Source organism: Magnolia sinica, chromosome 4, assembly GCF_029962835.1.
Source record: "Magnolia sinica isolate HGM2019 chromosome 4, MsV1, whole genome shotgun sequence".
Lineage (NCBI taxonomy): Eukaryota > Viridiplantae > Streptophyta > Magnoliopsida > Magnoliales > Magnoliaceae > Magnolia > Magnolia sinica.
The window spans coordinates 85,655,819-85,675,132 of record NC_080576.1 but is presented as its reverse complement, the minus strand read 5'-3'; positions in this window follow the sequence as shown (position 1 = coordinate 85,675,132).

Here is a 19,314-nt window from a genome sequence, read left to right as displayed (position 1 = left end):
TTAGGTTTTTAGCCTAAAAATGAAGCATATCCAAAGCTCAAATGGACCACACTAGAAACAGTGTGAATTCAACATCTACCATTGAAAATTTCGTGGGGGCCATAGAAGTTTTAGATCAATATGATATTTATGCTTTCACTTCTTCCATATCTTTGTGATATTATGAACAGGTTGGATGACAAATGAACATCACTGTGGGCCATAGAAATGTTTCAACGGTGGAAATCATTATTCCCATGGTTTCCTATGGTATGTATCCACTTGAGTTTTAGATATACCTCAATTTTGGTATCAACCACTAAAATGATCTGAAAAAATAGATGGACGGAGCGGAAATGACAATTGCATTCACGGTGGGCCCAATTGAGTTTACTCAGTACGATAAGAGTGTACAGCTCAGTACGCAACTCCATTAAGGGAGTTTCTGAAAGGGCGCGTGACGGATGACCCCTTTGGGAGTTGATTTTTAGGACCGTGGGGCCCACTGGATATGTATTTTATATATCCACTCCGTCCATTAATTTTAAATTATTATTTTAAACGCTGATACAAAAAATGAGTCAGAACGAATCTGTAAGGAAACCACACAACATATTAACAGTAGATATTTAATTTTTATTATTTCTTATGGTGTGGTCCACTTAGACATTTAATTTATATAATTTTTGAGCTCATCTACTAAAATTATATATCAGAATTAATGGGCGACTTCAATGAGCCCATGGAGCCCCATAAGCACCATCTATGTTTAATACCGTTTAGGAGAGGAGTTACGCTTTAACTACAGATCAGCTAGGATTTAGCTACGGATTAAATCCATAGCTAAATTTGCTAAGGATTTAATCCATAGCTAAATGCTTTCAACTTCCATAGCCTTTGCTCGATTTTTTGGTAGTGCACCTAAGTTGGACTCACCCATTAGCTATCGGATATAGGATATATGATACTCACATCCAACAACTTTAACACCTCAGCTTTAACTACTTCTTTCATATTTTTATTTAACCAACGTTGTGGTTGTCTAGATGCTTTCACATTATCCTTGAGGTAGATGCGATGAGTACAAATCAAAAGATCAATTCCCTAGAGGTCCACGATCATCCACCCAATGGCTCCTTTGTGTTCATTGAGAGCATAAATAAGCATACTCTCTTATTCCTCATCCAAGTGAGAAGAAATCACAACTGGATACGTCTCATATTGACCTAAATAGGCATATTTAAGTTTAGCGGACAATGTTTTTAGGTTAAGCTTCGACGCCTTGACACTATGCGGTGAGGCTTTTTCTCTGTTTGGGGCATTATTTCAAATTTCAACCTCCACCGGTTAATTTCAAGTACCGGTATAGCATCAAGCAAGGCATCCATCTCCCTCATCATGTCATCATCTACATCAATAGAGTGGGCCAAGCACGTCTCTAGAGTGTTAGAGAATATGTTTAAAAGTGACCTATATTTCACGAACGAATCAATCACATTTACTTCGTGGGCATCATCAACATCCTCAAGTTGTTTAATTCCAATTTTTTAAAAGTTTTTATTTAAGTATATGCGAGCATTGTATAGATGATAAACATTTAAGGTTATCTTTTAAATCTGGAAAACGTGTATGTAATAGTGTTCTTGATTATGTGCATTCTGATATATGGAGGTCGTCGCCTATGGTTTTCGGTGGAGGGTTGTCATGCTTCATCACATTCATTGACGAATATTCTAGGAAGTGATGGGTTTATTTTATGAAAATTAAATATGATATTTTCACGAACTTCAAGCAGTGGAAGAAAATAGTGAAAAAATAGTCAGGGCAGAAAGTGAAGGTATTAAGGATAAATAACGATGAGAAATTCACTTTAAGAGAATTTAATCAATACTACAAGAATGAAGGGATCGTGAGACACAACATAGTGTGCCACACACCTAAGTAGAACAGTGTAGCTGAGCGGATGAATTAGACTGAACTCTCTTGGAGAGGGCCCAATGCATGATCAATAATGTTGGGTTGGGCAAGGACCTGTAGACTAAGGCTGTTAACACGGCTTATTACTTGGTGAATCAGTCCCCTTTTACGACCATTGAATGTAAGATTCCAAAGGAAGTGTGGAGTGGTCAGAAGATAGACTACTCGGGTCTGCATGTATTTGGTTGTGATGCTTACTATCATGTACCATCAGTTGAGAGAGATAAGCTAGACCAAAGGGTCAAGAAATATATCTTTGTTGTATGTGGTGGTAGTGTGAAGGGGTACAGGCTATATATATGACTGGGTTACGCAGAAAATCATCCTTAGTCATGACGTTAAATTCAACGAAGGACCCTTATTTATAAGGATGAGCACAATGAACCAGAAAAGTTGGTTGCGGATGTGCAGTTAGACAGATATGAGACTCAGGCTGAGATACAGACATAGACAAGGGTATATGAGGAGGTGGAGTAGCCACATCTGAGAAGAAATTCACCGTAAGATTGCAGGTTACCGGCAAGATACATGAATGACTCTAATGTCACATATGCCTTCATTACAGATGATGGGGATCCGTCTACTCTTCAAGAGGCTCTTGATAAACCAGATGCCGAAAAGTAGAAAGCCATGATCGATGATGAGATGGAATATTTGTACAAAAATGAGACGTGGTAGTTGGTGGATCTTCCTATTGGCTGGAGAGTGATCGGGTGCAAGTGGATCTTTAAGAAGAAATATGATAGATACAAGGCAAGTTTGGTAGCAAAGGGATACTTTCAGAGAGAAGGTGTTAACTTCAATTAGATATTCACACCAGTTATAAAGAAAGTATTTATCAGATTTGTGTTGGTGATAGTTGCCCAATACGATCTCGAGTTGGAGTAGATGGATATGAAGATCGCCTTCCTGCGTAGGGAATTGGAAAAGCAGATTTACATGAAACAACTAGAAGGTTTTGAAATAAAAAGGGTAGAGAACAAGGTTTACAGGTTAATGTGGTTGTTGTACGGCCTGAAACAGTCACATAGACAGTGATACAAAAAGTTTGATTCTTTCATGGTGAGTAAGAAATTTACCAGGTGTGAGTATAATCATTGTGTTTACTACAAGACAATGAATGATGGGAAGTTCATTATCCTAGTGTTGTACATTGATGACATGCTTATCGCCATTCACACCATGTTTGAGATCGACTTACTGAAGACTCTGTTATAAGAGATATTCGAGATGAAAGATTCAGGGGCTGCAAAAAGGGTTCTCAGCATTGATATACACAGAGACATGAAGATGAACAGACTATGGTTATCTCAGGATGAATACCTTAAGAAGGTATTGATGAAGTATATGATCGACAAGGTAAAGTCGGTCAGTGTTCCCCACACGACTTACTTCAAGCCATATTTAGAAGAGTGTCCTAAAACATATGAAGAAAAGCAAGATATATCTCATGTACCTTATTCGAGTACAGTTGGTAGCTTGATGTATGTCATGTTCTATATTAGACTGGATATTTCACATGCGGTGGGTGTTGTTAGTAGATACATATCTAACCTTGGCAAGAAACACTAGGAGATAGTGAAATGGTTACTTCGATACATTCGAAGTATGCAAGACTACATCTTATCATTTGAGAAATCATGATACAAGCTAGTAGGATATGTAGATTCTGATCACGCTGGTAGTATGGATAATAGAAGGTCGACTTCTGGTTACTTGTTTGTGCTAGCGTATGGAGCGATCACTTGAATGTTGAATCTTCAATTTGTGGCAGCTCTTTCTACTACCAAAGCAGAGTATATGACAGTGACAGATGCATTCAAGAAAGGTGTTTGGTTGAGAGTGATGATAAATTAGTTGGGGCTTCAGCAGGAAATCATGCTAGTTTATTAGAACAGTGAAAGTGCAATCAATTTAGCTAAAAACTTTATTTATCACTCAAGTACTAAACATATTGATGTGCATCACTATTTTATCCGACATATACTTGAGGAATGAGGCGTGACTCTAAAGAAAATTCACATGAGCGTGAATCCGGCTGACATACTTACTAAGGTGGTTCCTAGGCATGGTGAATGCGTAAATGGAAGATGAAGTATGCACGAGAAGTGATGGCAGATCTATGATGCAAGGTAAAATTAGAGATGATGATAAAAAGCTATGAAGAATGAAAATTGGAGACATAGGGAAGATTATTGTTGATGTCTCAAAATTTTCAGTAATAGGGTCTGCCAATGCCATCGACAAACCATTCGATTCTATTGACAATTGTTCAATGTTATCGAACAATTGCTCGATGCCAGCGAGAAAATTCAGAAATCCCATGTTGGTTGTTGGACACTTTGTGGTGTCCTGCTTGATGCTATTGAGGGTGTTCGATGCCATCGACAAGTCATCAATGCCATCAAAGTCTCATCGAAAAAATCTGAAAAATCCATGTTTAGTCGCTCGAATGTTTTGGTATTATACTCGATGACATTGAGGGTGTTCGATGCCATCAACAATGGCATCAAAGGCATCATTGAGCGTGTTCGTAGAATTGCGTAAGTACAATATTTGTTTCCAATTTCGGTTGTGATTCTTATATATATATAGGTGTAATCGGAATTTAGGACATGAGAGAGCTTTCTAATTCGTTTTTCAGTTTCAAGGGCATAGCTTGGGGTGATTCGAAGCTTGTTAGAATCGGGTAATCTCTATCTCTTGTAATTTTCTGCTTTTATAGTGCATCATTGTCGCTTTATGTCGTGAATTTTTCCTAAAAGTATTTTTCCACGTAAAACTTTGATTGTTTTTATTTGAACTTGATTGTCAGATTGGAATACTTTGCTTGATTCATCCATGTGTGCTTCCATGGTCCCCAACAAAAAGAATTGTAAGACTCTTGCTCCGATGGTAGACTCTCGGGAGTTTCAACACCAGGTCAAGGGTTGGAGTACCCATAGGTGGTAAAATTCCATCAGGCGTGAGTGTGGGGTGTGTGTGCTTGCTAATGAAATAATAATAATAATAGTAATAATAATTAAATAAAATTATAATCCCTGTACATTTGCAATAGTTATGAAAATGCCCACACGTGAAAAAGAGTTGCATGATCTATTTTTTTTCCTACAAACACTCCCCGGTATGATTTGATGGACTTGATCCTATGATCTAGAAGAATTTTGGATCATATCCCATAAATCGTTGGGTGCATTGGATCAGCGGTTTGGATACTAAAGCATGTGCACCATTTGTCTAACGATTAGCCTGAGGATGCTACGCATATACTTCGGCCCAGGATCATATATTTCCTTCGGGCCAAGATATTTTCCTCTACGTGTGATTTATAAAGATAATCAGGCACTGATGTTTGGAGGAATAACCCACACGAGCATGCATCACTGGATCGGGCCCACACGAAATCACAGATCGAAATCATCCACATCTACTATACACATGGGCGGATAAACCCCACTCCTAAAACCACACCTTACAGATGCTCCTAACCATGAGTTAGTAGCGTTTGAATTATGACATTACTGTCTTCGGATTATGTCCCATCCATATATGCAAGAGAGATGGATAGATCAAATCACCTGAGTGGATTCTCATAAGGGCCTCATCATCGAAGCATGCTAGAGATGTATACACGGCCCTTGCATAAAAGAGTAACTCCAAGTAAATTATATGACGGTCGAGATTACACCAAGAAAGCGCAAGCTTCATTTCCATGTCATCCACAAACGTATTTGCCCTTCTATTAAAGGCGTCTGAGTGCATGGTATACCACACGTTAAGCCTTTTGTTTTGGACTTTTGCTCGTTATTTTAAACAAGGTACAAGGGATAGAAATCTAAAGTCACGTGGATGCAATCGGGAGTTGGAGCCACATAAGTGACAATGGCTGACGTTATGACTCGGTACTAATGATAATGTTAATGGTGATGGTGATATAATGGTGTACTATCACATTTGATGATGCGCGTGTCCCTGGCAATCTACCCTACATTTTCTACCCCATGCCGTATCGATTACGGAGCTCTGTGGGCCCACTGTGATGTGTGTGCGATAACTGCTCCCTATATCATTTTTGCAAGTACAAAATGAGGTGATCTAGAGCTCAAGCGGTCCACAACACAAGCAACAGTATATATGGATGAAAATGCTCACCATCGAAGCTTTCTCGAGCTGATCAAAGTTTTGAGTGAGTCTGATATTTAGTTGTAAGAATTCTATAAGGTGGGCCTTATTAATCAATGGTTTGAATTGTTCTAAGGGTTGGATAACATGATCCGGTGTACCAATGGACCCACTCAGTCGTGATACATACAAAATCGTGTAAGGAATGGTGTGCTACAACCGTGGTACACACACCATTCAAATTGTGGGGTCTACGATGAACAGGTCTTCAGCTAAAAATTGAAATCCATGGAGCAATTCTAAGCTTATTATTGTCCATGGTTTGGACGGTTGAGATAAGTCATTTGCATGTCATATTTGTGTAATTTCTTAATGCCTGCATATGAACCATTATGTCCTACCAGACTATCATTCTTTCCATCCTGATTGATATAGAGATGGTAGAACTCTTTAAACATAATTACGCAAGCCTCAACAAAAGTTTGCTAGGTGATATTGTACATGAATTTTTTAAAAGAATGAAATATCCTTTGTCCTGTAACTCATCATCATCATCATCTAAGTCTTATCTACTGTCTACGTAATGCCTGCTCACCCTTTTATTCTACAGGGATCATAATTCATATGTTGATGCAGAGAAAGGAAAGACTTGTGCAAATGAAGTAGATGATCAAGACAGCTGGAACAAATGGTGTAGATCTAATTACATAGTCAGTGGTTAGATATTAGGAGCCTAAATTAGGCCGCTGATACAATGTTAAACCACGAAAGCTTACATTACCAAAACTATATTTTATTTATTTCATTGAAATAACAATATATAAAAGAAGTTAGAGACCTTGTCAACTTGATTGCTAGAGATTTTTTTTTCTTTCTTTTTGCTGTTAGAATATCTAAATTCATCCAAAAAAATAATGGTTAAAATCCTAGCCATCAAAAGCATTCACAGCTAGCTACCAAAAATGCTGACAATTCATTTGTTAGTCATTGGAAATTATATTAATTTAGGTTCGAAAAGTCATCAAAAGTTCTTACCAACTCTCACCTTTGAGTAAAGGGCTGTATTAAAATAAATTAAGATAACCTTAGGATATTTCATTTATTTTTAGGATGCGTGCATCAACAAATCTTTCATCTCTTCTATATATTTATATTCTTCTTAAAAAATAAATAAGTTATGAATTTTGTACAAATCCTTCAACTCTTTTATATATTTATATTATTAATAAAAAATAAATAAGTTATAGATTTTATAATGTAATCTATTTTGTTCAACAAGGTACATACATAAGATCTCGAGTGTGCACACCCGTGGGCAGACAACCAACATACAGGTCGCATATATATGTAACTCTGTCCAATATATCTAAATAAAGAGCCCAGCTGTAGATGGGCTATATATAGGTGTGTACATCGAGTCAAACCGAGTCGAGCTAGCCTCAACTCGACTCGGCTTGGCCACTAGCTGACCTCAGCTCGAATTCTGCTCGGCTCAATCCTTGAGCCTGACTGGCCAGCTCGGGTCGGTTCGGTCAGCAGCTCGGGCCAGTTCGAGCCGAGTTTGATCCAAGATCGAGCCGAGTTTGCTTGTGCAACATTTTCACAAACACTAGACTGCACCTTCAAAATCTCACTGTATTTAAGAAAACACCAATGGTTTTACAAGTATTTTTATCAAACACCTTCTAAGCAACATAAAAATCAAGAAAAAAGGGTATTGTTTTCATATACATACCTTCCTTGCCACCAACCACACTTTGTTGGGTCATTTCATCAAACACTTGGTGAGCAACATCAATATCAAAGGGAGGAAGTCTGAGGTGAGCACCTGAGAGAGGTGGGAGAGACTAGAGAGAGAGAGGGAGGAAGACTGGAAGAGGGGGCTCGAGCTCGGGTTAGGGTTTAGGGGCATCGGGTAAGGGAAAGGGGTTAGGGTTCGTCTAGCCATGCGGGTAAGGGAAAAGGAGTTAAGGTAAAACTTAAAAGGGAAGGTGTTTTATTTTATTTTATTTTTGAAGCATATATATACCCCAGCACCGAGTCGAGCCGAGTTCGAGCTAGATTTGATTCGAGTCGAGTCGAGCTGGTGCAAGCTTGAACTCATTTTTGAGCTCCAAAAATTAGCTCGACTCAGTTTGAACTCAGTTTTGAACCAAGTTGAGTCGAGCTTTTATGAGTCGAGTCAAGCGAGCCAACCAAGCTAGCTCAGTTCATGTACGCCTCTAGCCGTTTACCTTAACTTGGACTAATTAGATGATCTTAATCTCCAATAAGATGGATATGATCTTAATGTCCAGTAAGTTGATATCTTTAGAATTTCAACTGTTCACTTGTTTATCTATGTGGTGACCAGTAATATGATGGTCAGGACCATGCATTCAATGTAGTTTTTTTTTTTAATTTTTTATTCTCATTACTGGTTAAAAAAAATTGTATGGCTTTGATTAAGGCACATGTGGAAGAATATAAAAAATCGACGTCTTAGATGTAATTTTCATGATGTGCATCTACATGGTGAGACATACTTGAGGTGTGGCTTATATCCTGCCTACATGACACCTTCAGCGGCTATTATTGGCTCACTGTACATAACACATAAATTTTGCACAGCACGCCAACAACGCAGTGAACTAAGATCTAATCTCTGGTCTCACCCACAAACAATAAACAAGAAGAAATATAAACTAGAAAAGAATCAAAGCATTCCAAACAAACCGCAAGACAAGATATACGTGGAAAAACCCAAACAAGGGTAAAAAATCATGGATGCAAACTTCCACTAGGAAGAAAAAATAAAGATTATAAGGCAATATACCAACCTCTCCCTTGGAAGTACAGAGAAAACTCTTTACCCATACCTTAGAATAACTCTCATGATACCTAGAAAAGCCCTAGGGACTCTTATTTATAGTTTAGGCGACTCCCCTTTCGCACCTCTGCGAAAACCGATTCAAAAATTCGCAATCCATGCAAAATCCGGAAATGAATTTGCGTAACCTCGACTGGTCGAGCAGGGGCCTCGACCGGTCGAGCACCTTGAAACCCAAAAACTGCTGCTCGCTAGACTTTACGTCAAGTTAGTCCTCGACCGATCGAGCGGGCTACTCGACCGATCGAGCAGGGCACTCGACCAGTGGAGTAGCCCTGTCCAGATGTGGCTCCACATCTCAATAATCTTCCACTTGAAGACACATTGCCATAAACCTTCATCTTGTACATCCGGAGTGCACCACCTCCCCATCTTCAAGCCTGAAGATCAATTAAAGCTGAACAGAGCTTCATCTTCTCCTGTGTGCATATCCACAGGATTCTCACTTATATGAATCTTCTCTAGAGCAATCGATCCATCATCTAGTAACGAACGTTTGAAGTGATATCTGATGTCAATATGTTTGGTCCTTGAACGAAAGGCTGAATTCTTAGCCAAGTGTATTGCACTTTGACTGTTATTGTGTAGCTTGCAATCTGCTTGCTTCTTACCCAACTCTTCCATGAAACCTTGCATTCACACCATCTCCTTACACGCTTCTATAACTGCAACATATTCTGCTTCCGTCGTACTAATAGATACTATCTTCTGTAATTGAGAGACCCAACTGACTGCAGCACTACCCAGAGTAAAGATATAATCTATAGTGTTTCTTCTGCTGTCGATGTCTCCTGCCAAATTTGAATCCACGTAGCCTTGTAGCTTGATTTTCAATCTACCATAGCATAGCCCTACATCCTTAGTACCTACCAGGTATCTAAGAATCCACTTCACAGCTTCCCAATGTTCCTTCCCGGGATTTTTCATGAACCTGCTAATAACTCCCACTACTTGAGTAATATCTGGCCTTGTACTCACCATAGCATACATGAGACTCCTAATAGCTGACGCGTATGGGACTTTAACCATGTAGTCCCATTCCTTCTGCGTCTTTGCCCCTTACTCCTTAGATAGCTTGAAGTGGTTGGCTAATAGAGTGCTAACCGGCTTAGCACCTCCCATATTGAATCGGTTAAGTACCTTGGCTATGTACTCTGCCTGTGACCAAAACTAATTTCTTATTTCCCTGTCACGTTTTATTCTCATGCTTAAGAATTGTTTTGCAGCTCCTAAATCCTTCACGGTAAATTCTCTAGACAGTTCTATTTTGAGATCTGAGATGTCCTTTATGCTTGAACTGGCCACAAGCATATCATCTACGTACAAAAGAAGGATGATGTACTTTAAATAACAACAGTGGTCTGCATGACATCTCCTAAAACTGTTTCCCAACATGAAACTGTCGAACTTCTTGTAACACTGCTTCGGGGCTTGCTTCAGGCCATATAAGCTCTTCTTCAGTCTGCACACCTTGTTCTCCTTTCCTGGTGCCATGTATCCTGTCGGCTGCTGCATACATATCTCTTCTTCAAGGTCTGCATGAAGAAAGGCTATCTTAACATCTAGCCGCTCTAGATGTAAGTCCTTTGTAGCCATTATACTCAAGACCATGCGAATCGTAGACATTTTCACCACAGGTGAAAATATTTCAGTGAAATCGATACCTGCTTTTTGTTAAAATCCTTTCACAACCAATCTAGCCTTGTATTATTTTGAACCATTATGGTCCTCCTTCAGTCTGTAAACCCACTTGTTATAAAGAGCTTTGTTACCCTCAGGTAGAGTGACTAGCTCCCATGTATGATTAGACTCAAGACAGACCATCTCATCATCCATGACCTGCCCCACTTAACCTGTGTATCTGACTGTAACGCCTCTTCAAAACACTCTGGTTCACCATTATCTGTCAGCAGTAGATAATGTAATGAGGGTGAGTATCAGACCGTGAGTCTCCTTTCCCGAGTAGACCTCCTCATAATCGGTGTCTGTGGCTCTACCTCACAATGCTCCTGTGCATGATCATCCTATAACGCTATAACACCCGTGTCCGGTAACTCTTTCAACTCTACGAATTCTTTTTCCTCAGCCTTATTTTCTTGTACAATGTCCTTATGCATCAATTTTTGATTGAAGATTACGTCCTTGCTTCTGATGATTTTCTTATTTCTGCATCCCAAAACCTGTAGCCAAAATCATGCTGCCTGTAGCCTATAAACATGCACCTCTTGGACTTCGCATCCAGCTTGTTTCTGTGCTCTGCATCAATGTGAACATATGAAGTACAACCAAACACTCTAAGATGTGCAAGGTTCACTTCTTTCTCAGTCTACGTTTCTTCTAGTAGCCTACCATCCACTGGTGCTGAGGGACTTCTATTGATGAGATATGCAGCAGTATTTACAGCATCTGCCTAAAAGGTCTTCGGCAACCCTGCATGTAACCTTATGCTCTCGGCACGCTCAAGGATGATCCTATTAATATGCTTAGCCACACCATTCTGCTGTGGTGTCCCTGAAATCGTTTTCTGATGTTTGATTCCATTTACCGTACAATACTCTTCAAACCTCTTATCACAGTACTCTCTCCTATTATTTGATCTGAAACATTTTATGTTTTACCTGTCTCGTTTTCTACCATAACTTTCTACTTCTTAAATACATCAAATACATCAGATTTATATTTAAAGAAATAGACCCACTTTTCTACTAGCATCATCAATAAAAGTAACAAAATAACGTGAGCCACCAAGAGATAATACTTATGTCGCTCTCCACACATCAGTGTGTACAAGTTCCAACAGATGCATCTTTGGAGTGCATTCTGTCTTCTTAAAACTTACCCTCTTCTGCTTGCCATACAAGCAGTCATCGCAGAATTTCAAGTCAATAGACTTCAGCCCTGGTAGCTTCCCTTTTGACAATAGCACTTTCATCCCTTTTTCACTCATATGTCCCAACCTTTGATGCCATAACTGCCCATTCACTCCAGTTGATGCGACTGCGAGTGAACTATACGATCCTAAAGTCATGTACAAAGTACCTTCCTTTTTACTTTGAGATATCACCAAGGCACATTTTGTGATCTTTTAGGAATCACTAATGAATGTCATCACATATCCGATATCGGCCAATTGTCCCACTGAGATCAAATTTCGTTTCAAACTGGGTACATGTCTGACATCCTTCAATTTTAACATTGCTCCGTCTTTCTGATTTATATAAATGTCTCCCTTTCCAACAATACTGCATGACTCATCATCACCCAGGTAGACTCTCCCAAAGTCACCTGACATATAATCACACAGAACTTCCTTACATGAAGTGGCATGAAACGAAGCACTCAAGTCTATGACCCAAGACTCATTCCTCGCATCAAGAGATAAGATCAACGCCTCTATGTCGTAGAACCTTCCTTTTTTCCTCGAGATATCACCAAGGCACGTTTTGTGATCTTCTAGGAATCACTAATGAATGTCATCACATATCCGATATCGGCCAATTGTCCCACTGAGATCAAATTTCATTTCAAACTCTGTACATGTCTGACATCCTTCAATTTTAACGTCGCTCCGTCTTTCTGATTTATATAAATGTCTCCCTTTCCAACAATACTACATGACTCATCATCACCCAGGTAGACTCTCCCAAAGTCACCTGACACATAATCACACAGAACTTCCTTACACGAAGTGGCATGAAACGAAGCACTCAAGTCTATGACCCAAGACTCATTCCTCGCATCAAGAGATAAGATCAACGCCTCTATGTCATAGAACCTTCCTTTTTTCCTCGAAATATCACCAAGGCACATTTTGTGATCTTCTGGGAATCACTAATGAATGTCATTACATATCCGATATCGGCCAATTGTCCGACTTAGATCAAATTTCGTTTCAAACTTGGTACATGTCTGACATCCTTCAATTTTAACGTCGCTCTGTCTTTCTGATTTATATAAATGTCTCCCTTTCCAACAATACTGCACGACTCATCATCACCCAGGTAGACTCTCCCAAAGTCACCTGACACATAATCACACAGAACTTCCTTACACGAAGTGGCATGAAACGAAGCACTCAAGTCTATGACCCAAGACTCATTCCTCGCATCAAGAGATAAGATCAACGCCTCTATGTCACTCTCCTTAGTTAGATTCTCTGAATCCTTCCTGCCTTGAGAGCTTCCTTCTTATTTCCTAAGCACTCTACAATCATGTTTCATGTGCCCCTTCTTGTCGAAATGCCAACACCCGTCTTTATCTTTCGGCCCCTTGGACTTCTTCCTCAACTTAGACCATCCGTGTTTATTGCCTCTTTTATTTAGCAATCTTCCTCTTCGTTCAACGTTTAGAGCATTCCCTGAATCCTCTGAAACTCCTGATGTCTTTCTTCTAGATTCTTTCCTGAGAATTAGACCGGCCACATCATCAAATTTCAGCTTTATTGACCCTAAAGAATTGCTCACAGTAATCACCAAACCATCCCAATTGTCTGATAAGCTAGACAAGATCAATAATGCCCTGACCTCATCCTAAAAAATAATGCCAACGGATTCCAATTGGGTCGTGACTGTATTGAACTTGTTTAGATATTCAGCCACGTTCACACCATTTGACATCTTCATGTTGAATAGTTGTTTCATAAGAAGAACCTTGTTAGACGCTGAAGGTTTTTCATACATGGTGGTTAGGGCTTCTATTAATTCTTTTGTAGTTTTTCATCTTGGATATATTAAAGGTGACACTCTTAGACAAAGAGAGTCGGATTATTCCTAAAGCCTTCCGATCCAATAAAAACTATTCATCATCTTTCATCTTTTCTGGTTTCTTCTCTTTTCCTCCTAGGGGAATATAGAGGTCCTTTTGATATAGATAATCCTCCATCTGCATCTTCCAAAAGATAAAGTTTGAACCATCAAACTTCTCAATTCTAGTCTTCCCTTCTTCTGTCATCGCTCCCAATAGAACTAAACCAATAGCTCTGATACCAGTTGTTGCGCAGCACGCCAACAACGTAGTGAATCGAGATCCAATTTTCGATCTCACCCACAAACGATAAACAAGAAGAAATATAAACTAGAAAAGAATTAAAGCATTCCAAATAAACCACAAGATAAGATATATGTGGAAAAACCCTAAACAAGGGTAAAAAACCAGGCATGCAAACTTTCACTATGAAGAAAAAATGAAGATTATAAGATAATATACTAACCTCTCTCTTGAAAGTATAGAGAAAACCCTTTGCCCACACCTTCGAATAACTCTCATGATACCTAGAAAAGCCCTAGGGACCCTTATTTATAGTTTATGCAACTTTCCTTTCGCACCTCTGCAAAAATCGACTCAAAAATCCGCAGTCCATGCAAAATCCGGAAACGAATCTGCGTAACCTCGACTGGTCGAGTAGGGGCCTCGACCGGTCGAGTACCTCGGAACCCAAAAACTACTGCTCGCTGGACTTTGAGTCGAGCTAGTCCTCGACTGGTCAAGTAGCCCTGTCCAAATATGGCCTGTCCAGATGTGGCTCCACATCTCAACAATAAACATGCAATACCTTTATGACCTTCTTCCATTCTCTCTGTTTTTACAATTTTCATTTTTGTAGACATGGGAAATTAAAATATGTATTATATATGTACATGCACGGACCTAAAATTTTCACTTTGGTGAAAATGCAGCTTTTTGTGGGAGTAATTCAGTGTGACCATTATTGGAGAAATGCTCAGTTTAGTGGATGTAGGAGGCCTTATTCACCCTTCTAAAGGTCTTTATGGTTGAGCTGCTAAGAGTAAATCAATTCAAACAGTTGTTGGAGGCAAGTTAACTGTATAAGACAATCTCACTATCTAGCTCACCGACCGTCGTCCCAATCAAGCTTATGAGAAGAAAGAAATTTGAGTTATCCAACCATTTGCTAAAGGTATCTTTCATGCTTCTGATCCGGGGCAGCTATGTAAGTTGTGGCAACTCATGGACACACATTTACTAGCTATCAAATGGATGGTTAAAAGGAAAATAGTGAGTGGTCAAATTTTGAAGAGAATAATCAGATGGTTAACATATCTTCTTTGTGGTTATGCTGCATCGAGAATTGGGCGTGCAATTTGGATGGTCTAGGTTGCCTTAAACTATGACATGTGTATGTTTTTTAATGGATGATTTTTATTTTTATTTTTATGTATTCGAACAATTTCCAACTTACTGTTATAAATATTATATATCTTTATTGTAAAGTCGTACAATATTTGTTTAATATTCATTTTTAATTGGACTGCAATATTCTTTGAATTTTAAATATATGAAAAATACATGTTCCAATTGAAAAAAAGAATAACTTTACAGGCTTTTCTCAGTGGTTGCACGGCTTTTACCGGCGCTTCCTAAATAAGGGTTCAAAATCGTTTTGAAATTGTTGTTTTCTAAACTTCACGATGTTTTTTTTTTTTTTCTAAAATTTGCAACGGTTTTCAACCATTCCTATTCTAAAATTTGCAATGATTTTCAATCGTTTCTATTCTAAAATTTGCGATAGCTTTCAACTGTTCCTTTTTTTTTGCAACCCCCTATTTAGAAACGGTTTAAAATCGTTCCTAAATAGGGATTTTGGTGTAGTGATATCACATTCACATAGGACATGCAACTAAACTAAAAACCAACAACATCATTCACATTTGACTACAATTATTATATTGTTATACCATTGTTTGCTTTACAAAGACATCATGGTAGAAAGGTAGAAATGGGACTTTTGGCATGTAAAAAAGTAATGGTTATATTTTTCTTAAGGTGCTTACTTTACATGTGTATTTGACTTTCCTTTTTCATTTCGTAATTCTCTCTAGCGAAAACACTGGGAAACTTAATAAGAGCTTATTTACTCTTTACACTAAGTGGAATGAATAAGCACTATATTAGAGTGGTAGCTAGGCTGTGTCCGCCTCTTGATAAGAGAAATGACCATAAGCTCACCATGTCACACTTTTTCCATGGATATGTTGGTAGACATTTGGGGAAGTGGATTGGCTAGTGTACCACACACTAGCTATATAGCTGGTGTAGATAAGTGTCGTGTGAAGACGAGGCCTCTTAGTTGTATGAACGGTTCAAAGGAGATCAAAGTTACATGGCCCCCAAAATGATGTATTTATTATATCCACACCGTTTATCCATTTTTCAAGATCATTTTAAAGCAATATACAAAAAATAAATCATATCCAAAGCTCAAATGGACCACACCAAAAATAACAGTGAGGATAATGATTTTCACCGTTAAAAAAATCGTAGGCCCACCATAACATTTATTTTCCATCCAATCTGTTAATAAGGTCACAAATACATGGATGAAGAGGAAAAACAAACTTCATTTTGATCCGAAACTTCTGTGACCCCCAAAAGGGTTTTACTTTTAGACGTTCAATCCCCCACTGCCTTTTGTAGTGTGGTCCAATTGATCTCTAGATCTGTCTTATTTTTTTAGCTCAAGCCTTAAGATGAGCTCACCAAATGGATGGACAATTTGGATATAACACATACCTCATGATGGGCCCATAGAACTTGCTGACGTCAATACACCAGCTATATAGCTGGTGTGTGGTACACCAGCCAATCCGCTTCCAAACTTTTGGGTAAAGATCATTCTACACATACATGCCAAAAAATAAAGGAAAAAAAATTGAAAAGACCAATGAAACCCTATATGTTGGGTACAGTCAGGGTTACTGTCTTTCTGTTATTGATTTTGCCGGGCAAAAGGCACCTGGTCGTGATCATACGGACCTATCGCATGGGAAGCGGATTGGTTGGTGTACCATACATGATCAGCTATATATCCGGTGTATCGAAGTCAACAAGTTCTGTGGGTCACATCATGTGCTATGTGTTATATGTAAACTGTCCATCCATTTTGCGAGCTCATCTTAAGGCTTGAGCCAAAAAATAAGGTAGATCTAAAGATTAAGTGGACCACACTGCAAAAAGCAGTTGGGGATTGAATGTTTACCAATGAAACCCTTTTGGGGGTGATGTAGAGAGGGTCATGGACAGTTTCATGGCCAAGATAGATCAGAAAAAAGGTCCGGTCAAAGACAGAAGTGATCTGGACTGTCGGACCTTAGATCGGGCGTATCTCACAATGCGGAATGAGTTATTGGGCATAAAATATATGATTTTGGGGTAGAACGAGCTACTTTAGCCAACCAACCCTTCTACACTAGCTTATGTAAGCCAGATTTATGAAATACCCTCGGATCGACAGTCGTTTCCCTATTTTAATTCCATTTTTACTATAAATAGTAAGTTTTAGTTTGATTATAACTCTTCATCCATCGGGCTTTAGGAGTTATGCCCAACGTGAAAAGAGCCTAGAATAATTAGGAGAATAGTTTGGTGAAGCCAAATAGGACACTTACTATTTTTGGCCGAAAACCTTGCGCACTAGTAGACATCACAGCCGTCTATAAATAGGAAGTTTTTTATTTATAGTAAGTTGTGAATTCTAGGAGTTTTAGTTGTAGTTTGCTTCTGATTTCTCTCTCATTGCTTGGTATCCCTATTTAAAGGGTTATGAACTCATTTATTTAATTCATTAATCAATTTCAAATTTTATAAAATTTATTTTCTATTTTGCTTGCTTTCTTTCTCATGGATACGAGAAGCCTTAGTGAGGAGTCTAGAGAAATTCCGTGGATTCGGAATAGTTATACTATTGAGAAAGATGGTGCTCGACCTCATCACGTTCATCCCTATGTCAATTGGTATCAGAGTGATGATTCCCCTTGGGTCGATGGCAAACAACGAAGGTATGAGCTAAAATCCTGTGAATGGTGATCGAGGGATTCTAGATCTTATAGAAAGAATAAAAGCTTTCCACCGAGAGAGTTAGTTGACCATGCAAGGGCTGCAGGCAACCCTCAACCATCTTGTGAATGTGCTACTTCTGCCCCAAGCCTTAGGTGGTGCTCCATCGCCTATGGTTGCTCCATCACCCGTGGTTGCTATACTGCACAACTTTGATTTTCGTAGCGCAGTACCAATGGCAAACCGTAGGGCTATACTAAATGATTCAAGTTCTAGTAACGAGGACCTTAATGAAGATTTTCCTCAACGACCAATCCATGGAGGCAATCATCTAGATCGTGTTGAAAAAGACTATCGAGGTAAGGCTGAACTTTCTAGTTTTAATGGTTTATTACACATAGAAGATTTTCTCGATTGGCTAGCCGAAGTAAAGAGATATTTTGATTATATGGACGTGCTAGATCATAAAAAGGTAAACTTAGTAGCGTTTAAATTAAAATCTGGCGCTTCTGTATGGTGGGAGCAATTACAACTCTTACAAGCTCGCCAGAACAAGGCGCCCATCTCATCATGGCCATGGATGTAACATCTTATTCAATCACTATTTCTCCCCAGTGATTATGAGCAGATATTATTCCAGTAATACTAGAATTGCCGACAAGGAAATCGAACCATCACAGATTACACCGAAGAATTCCAGCGGTTGGCAACACGAAATGATCTGTCAGAATCTGAGTCAAGGAAGGTGGCACGATTTATTCGATGGTTACGATCGACAATTCAGGATAAGTTCAGATGCACCTAGTTGGGACCGTAGATGAAGCAGTTTAGTTAGAAAGTAAGGCGAAAACGCAGCTTGTAAGAGTTTCAAATCGGTCTTATCCTTCAACTTGACCCTCCATAACAGGTTTCGCACAGGATCCAGTGCTGGCATGATAAAAAGAATCAGTAGGAGAATGTCCTCAACCTCCTACAACCACAAACCATGATACAGGGAGTGACTCATCTAGGCTTCAACGTGTAGCACCCATAACAGCGGGCCCGAGTAGAATTTCAAATCCTTACATTCGGCCAAGGTCGAACAATTGTTACCATTGTGGCCAACCAAGCCACTTATCAAACACCTGCCCTTAACATCTGGCAGCATACTTCACCATAAATGAAGGGGGCACTGAATGTGAGGTCGCAGAAGAAGACCCTGGCTTTGATAAACATGAACATGTCACTAAGAAAATTGCAGATGGTGATGAATTGACTGGCGAGGATCATGGCGAATCTCTAGTTGTGAGTTAATTATTGTATATCCCATGGAAGGAATTATATCCATAACGACACAATATATTCCGTGCGCAGTGCACTGTCAAAGGAAAGGTCTGTGATGTGATCATAGATAGTTGTAGTAGTGAAAACATCATCTCAAGATTGATGGTGGAGAAGTTCTAAGGCACGTATCCTAGTCTGTACTATTCCCAAGACTCCCATGACCATCCTTGTCGAATTTCGGTAACCCGCGACCTCTAATCGGTGTTTATGCATGACCCTAAGTCGCATCCCGTAGATCTGAGTCAACTCAA